Below are 8,578 nucleotides of genomic sequence, written 5' to 3'. Positions count from 1 at the left end.
CATTAACTATACCAAAGGGAAGGAAGGAAAAGTATCTGGAAATCTGTGATCAATCATTCTTTCTTTCCAATGCAGACGTGAAGCACCAAACATCTCGTGTTTATGATACAGATTCCCTTGTTCCCAAACTCTGCCTGAACAGCCTTCAGTCTGTACAATTCTCCCGCTACTTCCTGCTGTTTACTGGGTATATTACTAACAGCCTGTACGTGTATCAATGCTGTTGTCCGGTATCATCCTCAGTATCTAAGTCAATTCCAAGTTTGGTGTCAAAAGAAATGTTGATTTTTGTTTTGTCTTGATACTTGAAGGTCTGTTTCATTTGTACACAGAAAAAAAACAATAATAAAATACTCATCCTGCCAAAAGTTCTTGGTCTCCGTTCTGTTAAACTGCAAGTTGCAGTAGTTTATGATCATTCAGCATTTTCTGTCCGAACACATTATTTCTCCACGGTGACCTTGACCCATTTATTACAATAGCTTCAGTTTTTTTATCCAGCCTCTTATGTAACAACTTCTGAAACACTTTTATCTCATCAGAACCCTTCACATTTGTCTAAATCTACACTCACTCTCTTTGAACAGATCTGCCCTCTCTAGTTGGATTAGTGTTGATCTGCTCTAAGTTTATTCCAAATGTACACAGGACTGGTGTCAAACTGATCTGCCTGTAGTTGTTCATAGTGAATTCTCATTGTACTTCTGAGAAGGTGTCAGATTTTCCCGTTGTATGGTGGGACAGAAGGACTGGGTTGAGCTGCAGTTTGTAGTTTTATGAAGCACAGAATAAAATGTGGTGCCGAGTTAAGGACAGAAACACTGCTGTCCTCATCAGCTTTCAACTGTTTTCTCGTTCTTCCTCCTTCAATGAATGTACTTTTCAGGGTCGAATTCAGAATTCCTGTTGCTCTGTGACTAACCTGGAACAGTGTGTTGAAAGGACAATTCCAATCCACAAGAGGAATCTTTCCCACTGCACTGCTCCCACAGGCTGGGATGCTACAGACTGAGCAGAAAGTATACCCAAAGTACAATGATGAGGTCCCATAGGCTCATGCTGCTCCTTCTCACAGAACAAAGACACTCACCAGAAGCAGATGATGTCTCATGGTTTAGGTATTGGAACACCAACTCGGTGTCATTGAGTATTCAGAAACAGAAATGAAATAAATGTTTTATTTGTGTTTTATTGTTCTTTAAGATCAGTGTGTCTGAGTTAAGTTATTTGATTGGAGAATAAGGGTAGTGAATTGGATGGAAATGGTGGAGGAGCTCACTTGGGACTTCTCTGAAAGGTAGAATCAGAAAGGTGCGATTCAGTATTGTAAGAGTTGAAGGCGCATTCATGTTTATTGAATTCTGTGAAAGGGAGAAGCAAAATCTAATTGTGAATCCAGTTGTAATCCATGTACTATTGTAAACAGCTGTTCTTCCTGCATCTCTAAACCTCTATTTAATGCACTGTCCACAGGTTCAGAAGAACCTCACGGTTCAGACAAACTAACTCCATGGGGTGGCACGGTGGCTCAGTGGTTAGCACTGCTGCCTCACAGTGCCAGGAACCCAGGTTCAATTCCTGCCTTGGGCGACTGTGTGGAGTTTGCACATTCTTCCCGTGTCTGTGTGGGTTCCCCCCAGGTGCTCCGGATTCCTCCCATAGTCCAAAGATGTGTAGGTCAGATGAATTAGCCATGCTAAATTACCTGTAGCTTTAGGTGGATTAGCCAGGGGTGAGTGTAGGGGTCTGGGTGGGTTACTCTTCAGAGGTCAGTGTGGACTTGTTGGGCTGAAGGGCCTATTTCCACACTGTAGGGAATCTAATCTAATCCACTTTTGAAGATTGTTACAGTGTGTTAAACAAACAAGAAATGAACGACTCTCCACTTATATATTTTCAACCTGCCAATAATCTTACTTTCCATCTCTTTGTGGGCACTTGACTTTATTCATCTGGATTCCATTGGTTTGAAGTTCCCTGATGGAATTAAGATTGAGTAATGAGCTGGTATTAGGTAACTAATGGGAGCAGAGGCTTAGTTTTCCAAACATGCACATCAGTGTTAATTCACCGTATCCCTCATGTCCATTTGCAAAAGCAAACTGTGGCCTGTTTTTATCTAACTTTCTGGCACTCTCTGTGCAGCATCAAACTCCAGATGTTTCTCTCTTTCTCCCTTACTACCTTCCTTTTCATTGTGGACTCCTTTATGGACATATCACCTCTACTCCGATCCCATTAACATTAGCTTACTCATTAACTATACCAAAGGGAAGGAAGGAAACGTATCTGGAAATCTGTGATCAATCATCCTTCCTGTCCGATGCAGACATAAAACGCCAAACACCTCGTATTTATGATACAGATCCCCTTGTTCTCAAACTCTGCCTGAACAGCCTCACTATACAGCATCACATCTTCCAGCATTTCCCTCACATCCATTGTGGCTTCAATCAGTAAACACATCCACTCTCCTGGAATCTCTGGGAACCTCCTGAAGGAATCAATCTCTCCATGTCATCCAGGTTCATGCATTCACGATCAGCACGCGTTACTCTTCCCATTGCACCATTATTTGAGGCAACCTTCCTTGTTAACTGCTCCCTTCCTTTCTTTGAAATCCCCAAACGTTTCTTCCAAGCACAATGCCCTGAGCTCTCTGGCTGTCCCACTGTAGTTCCTGGCCTCATGCAGTGTATGGAAGTCTAGGATGAGGACTTCATCCTTCCTTTGCTGTGGTTCTGTTCGCCGAGCTGGAAGTTTTTGTTGCAAACGTTTCGTCCCCTGGCTAGGCGACATCATCAGTGCTTGGGAGCCTCCTGCGAAGCGCTTCTTTGATGTTTCCTCCGGTGTTTATAGGGGTCTGTCCCTGCCGCTTCCGGTTGTCAGTTTCAGATGTCCACTGTAGTGGTTGGTATATTGGGTCCAGGTCGATGTGTTTGTTGATGGAGTTTGTGGATGAATGCCATGCCTCTAGGAATTCCCTGGCTGTTCTCTGTCTGGCTTGCCCTATGATAGTAGTGTTGTCCCAGTCAAATTCATGTTGCTTGTTGTCTGCGTGTGTGGCTACTAAGGATAGCTGGTCGTGTCATTTCGTGGCTAGTTGATGTTCATGTATGCGGATTGTTAGCTGTCTTCCTGTTTGTCCTATGTAGTGTTTTGTGCAGTCCTTGCATGGTATTTTGTACACTACATTAGTTTTGCTCATGTTGGGTATCGGGTCCTTCGTTCTGGTGAGTCAATGATCTCTCGGATACTTCCTTCAGCAAAAAATCCAAGAATTGAACTTGGTAGATATTTCAAAATGCTACTGAGTTGCTCTCTGAACTTGGACTGTGTTGCCATGTAAATAAATGTGTTTGTGCAGCAACTTAAATTCAGCAGCATGTATCCAACTTGTTGAAATATGTATTCAGAATTATTGTAACCTCCAGGATCTGTTCCTGCAGTGATGTAATATAAGAATTCGATAATATACACCAACCACAGAAGTATAAAGATGCCAGATATGGTGAAGAGTAAAATCACAGACTTCCTCCTGCTCTCCACTTCTGGGTCATTGTGATTCTCTCCCTTGTTCTGACCCTTCAGTCCCTGACGAACCTGACTAGCAACTAAAATATGTCTGACTGTCAGAGCATTGAGCAACAGAATTAAAGTGAATGGTAACAATGGGGTCAAGATTTTATCAAACCAGCCAAATACCACCCATTCAGGATCAGTGAAACAATTTGGTTTTACATCTCAGAACCATGGTACATTATCAATTATCTGTCCAGGTTTATATATAAAGTAGAAGGGGACATTTTTTAAACAGAGCATAATGCAGGTTGTTGCTAGAACCAGTGTTGCAGTTTTCTCAGTGCAATATTTGGTTTTTAGCTTCTGGCAACAAATGGCCACAAATCGGTCAAAGGAGAAAGTCACAGTAAACCAGACTGAACAGTTTGTGGCTGCACGAATCAGCATGCTCATAATACTGCATACAGGTGTGATGTTCAGGAAAGATCCTGGGAAATAATAATAATTGATCTGGCTCAGGAAGACTTCTGTGATAATGAGTAATAGATCAGCCATTGCCATGGCCACCAGGTAACAGGTGGTGCATGATGAGAGGCCACACTTTCGATGAGACAGGATCACAATAGCCACTATGTTAACTGTAAGAAAAAGAAAGGTTTACAGACTGGAAATTAATGATGCCTGAACCAGACAGCAATGCCATGACTTTTCAAAAAACAATTAGTATATTTTTTGTTGTTGAAGGATAGTGTTTTGAATCTCAATCCTAACCCTAACCCAAACCAAGGAAGTTCATGGTGACAGGAGTTCCAACAAGAACATGTTTTATTATCATATTATGGAGCATTACATTGTGCTGCTGCTTATATGATCCTCCTTTCTCTTTTTGCTCTGGTTCACTCCCCACTATGAGATTCAATCATGAATCTTGCCTTGCTGAGTTTTTTTTACAAATTTTTCGAATGGAGTCCTGTACACAATGATTCATTGTGGGAAATGTTTCAGTTATAACTTCCCTGTATAAAAATGATTAATACACAATGACAAATATGCAGTTATTGTAAGCAAGGGGACATAAAAAAATGAGAGACCTGTAGATGCCCATGGAACCACAAATTTATGGAGTAAAATCAGAAATTAGCTCATCCACAGGTTTTCACATGTTCAGTATAATTGCAGTTACTATGACTGTGAGCAGAGTCTGGATTCATTCATCAAAGTGCCGAGATTAGTACCAGTTACTACCGCTAGGACATTTAATCAGGGATCCACATTGAATTGTACTAGAACTGTATGATTCTATAACCATAACCAATTGTCTGTGTAAAAGCACCAGAAGCAAAGGCAGCATTCCTGATCCACAGAGCTACAAGACTTTGTTTTGGGAGGAAAGCAAATTAGCAATAAATAAACAACACATTTCAAATCACACTATAGTACTGAGACCTTGCACTAAAGAGAATTGTATACAGATTGTCCAGCAGTATAATTTTTAGTAAATAGTAAATAAATGTTTCCCTGGGAATTCATCAGACCTGAAAAATATAAAGGTATTTAATTTTGTGTGCTTTTATAAATTCTTTAACTTTTATAACAATGACATGAACAGCAATGCTTGATTTCTGTACTCTATCCCAGTGACTCATGACATGATAAAGTCAACAATCAGCATAAAGACTTCTCAACTGATCGAATTCATAAAATAAAGAAAGCACAATGGGATACAGGGAGCATCCATCTGAAACACACATTTCAGAAAAAAAAACAAATTTGATTCACTCCAGTGGAATCCTGTAGAGCTGATGGATGTTCCCAGTAATACATTGACGCCGAAATATTGTCTTTCACTTTTCTCAGTCACTCAAAATTGTGGTGTCAAGAGCAGATCACAGGCTGGGAATCCTGCAGCAAGTAACTCACCTCCTGACTCCCCAAAGCCTGTCCACCATCTACAAGGCACAGGCCAGGAGTGTGATGGAATACTCCCCATTGGCCTGGATGGGGGCAGCTCCAACAACATTCAAGAGCCATGACACCATTCAGGACAAAGCAGCCAGCTAGAGAGACACTAGATCCTCAATCATTCACCGCACACACTGATGATGCATACTGCTTCCACCATTTATAGATGCAAACCAGCAACAGTCTTCTGAAAGTACTTTTCAAACCCACCAGCTCTACCACCAAGAAGGATCCCTGCAGCTGATGAATAGCAACATCACTTCCCAGAAATTACCCACCAAACCATACTCAGTGACAAATGTTCCTAATCATTGCCTTCCCCACACTCCCACTTGAAGTTTAACGTGATCATCAGACATACAGCATGTGACAAGATGTGGGTTTATAGAAGATTTGTTCTTTCCAGTTTCTCTTGAATAGAGATGTAATCAACCTCGTGCCCTGGTGTCTGCTCTATGAAAAGCAGAATGAATAGCTTTGGGCTTTTTAAACTTGGACAAAATAGAATGAGTGGGTGCAGTCAGCCTATCACAGTTCGAGGGTTTTAATTTTTACTTTAATTTGTTGTAGTTGGTCTTTTTGGAGTTGAAGCTGTGAGATACAGCTCTCTCCCTCTCTCTCTCTGTCTCTTTCTCTGTCTCTCGCACTCTCTCTCTCTGTCTGTTTCTCTCTCTCTCTCTGTCTCTGTCTCTCTCTCTCTGTCTCTGTCTCTCGCACTCTCTCTCTCTGTCTGTTTCTCACTCTCTCTCTCTCTCTCTCTGTCTCTCGCACTCTCTCTATCTGTCTGTTTGTCTCTGTCTCTCTCTCTCTCTCTCTGCTGCTGCAAAAAGTTTGAATTCTCTATTGCTAAATTCATTCTGTCTGGTTTTCCTTTCTCTTGGACTGAAATGGAAACAGCAAGTGAGGGAAATCTGTTGTACTGAATTTGCCTTTGCCAAGGCTGTGTTTATGGGCTACTGCAACATTGGAACAGTAGATGAGTCTTAGTGAAATAGTATACCGTTGTATTAAGCCTTTTAAAGAGTTAAAGGTATACCAATTCTTTTTTATTTGTATTTCAACTGTAGGATAATCATAAAGAGTGTTTTGCTTAAAGCCAATAGTCTTACCAAACAAATCACACCTGGAACGCAACGCCTTCCACTTACCTTTAAATAAGATCAAAGTTAGGGCGTCGGTTGTATCCTTTATATGTTTTGATGGGGTTTGATCTGGCCCATAACAATCATGACTGGGTCTACATGGGTTTATCACCACTTTGTCACATGTGGAAACCCTGCTTCCAACTTCTTTACAAAGGCCTCTGTCATTGTTGATGCCAGGCTCAATGTTCTTTGGCAGTGACCAGAGGCTCTCTGTTAGGCCCATTAATGCAGTGAATATTTCTCCTTTGTAAATGGCAGTACATCAGTGTTTTCAGCTACAGCACAACTCCTGTGCAACATTGTCATACACCTTCCAGTCTCACAGCCCCTTCCTTCTAAAGGACAAGGGCAGCAGATACAGTACATGGGAACACCGCCCCTGCAAGTTCCCATCCAAGCCATTCCCAATCCTGATGTGAATACATATCCATGTTCCTTCAGTGTCACTGAGTCAGAATTCTGGACTTTCCTTCCTGATTGTGGGTCTACGTACAGCACATGGACTGCAGTGGTTCCACAAGCAGCTCACCCCCACTTTCTCAAGGGTAACTGTGGATGGGCAATAAATGTCGGGTCCAGCTACAATGCTCACATCCCACAAATGATTTCAAATAAGAACTTCTCTTTCTGAGCTCTCTGTACACTTCAGCCCTGAAGGAGAGTTCTACTGAGCACCAAACTGTTTCTCAGTCCACAGATGCTGCCAGACCTCCTACTGGTTTCTATTCATTTGCACACTTTGTTCCATTAGTGAATGAATAGCTCACATTCAGAGAGGCGGTAGGTTACAAACGTAGGTGTATGATTTGTTGGGGTCATAAGAATCCGAACAAAAAACACAAAAGCAAACACAAATCTGAAGCCTCCAGCCCCATTTTAAGTCATAAGAATAAATTCAGGATTCAGGAAAGTAACTCACTGAGCGGACACTGGTAGAACGGAAAACTCTGGCCAATCTGTAACACGGACATTCACAGAATGCACTCAGAGCGCTCCTCACACATGGACTTATACACGTTCTTTAGTTAAAGTTACTCACCAGGTATCCCAATAATAGCAAGAATTGGATAATAGATTTTCTTGATGGTATAGAATGTTTCCATGCTGTCCTGTACGAGACAATCAGTTAGCTGCAGAGAATCTCTCCCGATTAATCTCGGAGGCTGTGCATTCCCACTGAAATCAATTTCTAGGCTGGTGGACCTCCTCTGGGATGAGAGAGTTACACTTCCATTTAAAAAAAAACAGATTTCAAACTGGAGTGAAGTTTGTGCTCAAGTGTTTAGTTGAGAAATTGAGGTAAATAATTCCCAACGCTGGAAATTTTTGGTTTCCAAACAAAATTGAGCTACATCCTCCGAGAAATTAGAATGTTATTGTAAAGAGCATTGACATACCTCAAGGTCTCATGTCCCTTTATTGAAGTCATTCATTGTGATGATGACTAGGCAGGAGTTAGATTCCATGTGGTTCTGCTGTGGGCATTCAGTGAAGTGATGAAGGTGCATTACCAACTTCACAGTGCAGCATCAGACACTAATTCACCAACTGATGTGTGTGTGTGTGTGTGTGTGTGTGAAGGTGGGGTGGTGGTGAGGGGGCATGTGTGTCGGGGGGGGGGCACCTTCTCAAACACAAACCCTGTCTGATATCTCTCTCTCTCACACACACACACAAAGAGCAAAGACCAAAGAAAATTACAGCATAGGAACAGGCCCTTCAGCCCTTCAGCCCTCCAAGCCTGCCCTGATCCAGATCCTCTATCTAAATCTATCTCCTATTGTCTAAGGAGCTGTGTCCCTCTGCTCCCTGCCCATTCATGTATCAGTCTCGATACATCTTAAACGATGCTATCGTGCCCACCTCTACCATCTCCGCTGGCAACGCATTCCAGACACTCACCACCCTCCGAGTGAAGAACTGTCCACACATATCTCCCCTAAACCTTT

General features: G+C 42.0%; 1 pseudogene; it reads right to left on the bottom strand.

Annotated features, from left to right (window-relative positions):
- Positions 1–3,204: 3,204 nt before the first annotated feature.
- LOC148148476 (putative G protein-coupled receptor 139) lies at positions 3,205–7,732 on the bottom strand (annotated as a pseudogene).
- Positions 7,733–8,578: the final 846 nt, after the last annotated feature.

This window comes from Chiloscyllium plagiosum, unplaced genomic scaffold (genome assembly GCF_037043375.1).
Source record: "Chiloscyllium plagiosum isolate Xiang-an unplaced genomic scaffold, Cpla_swu_hap1 HiC_scaffold_12, whole genome shotgun sequence".
NCBI lineage: Eukaryota > Metazoa > Chordata > Chondrichthyes > Orectolobiformes > Hemiscylliidae > Chiloscyllium > Chiloscyllium plagiosum.
This window is presented reverse-complemented; position numbering and strand designations above follow the sequence as displayed.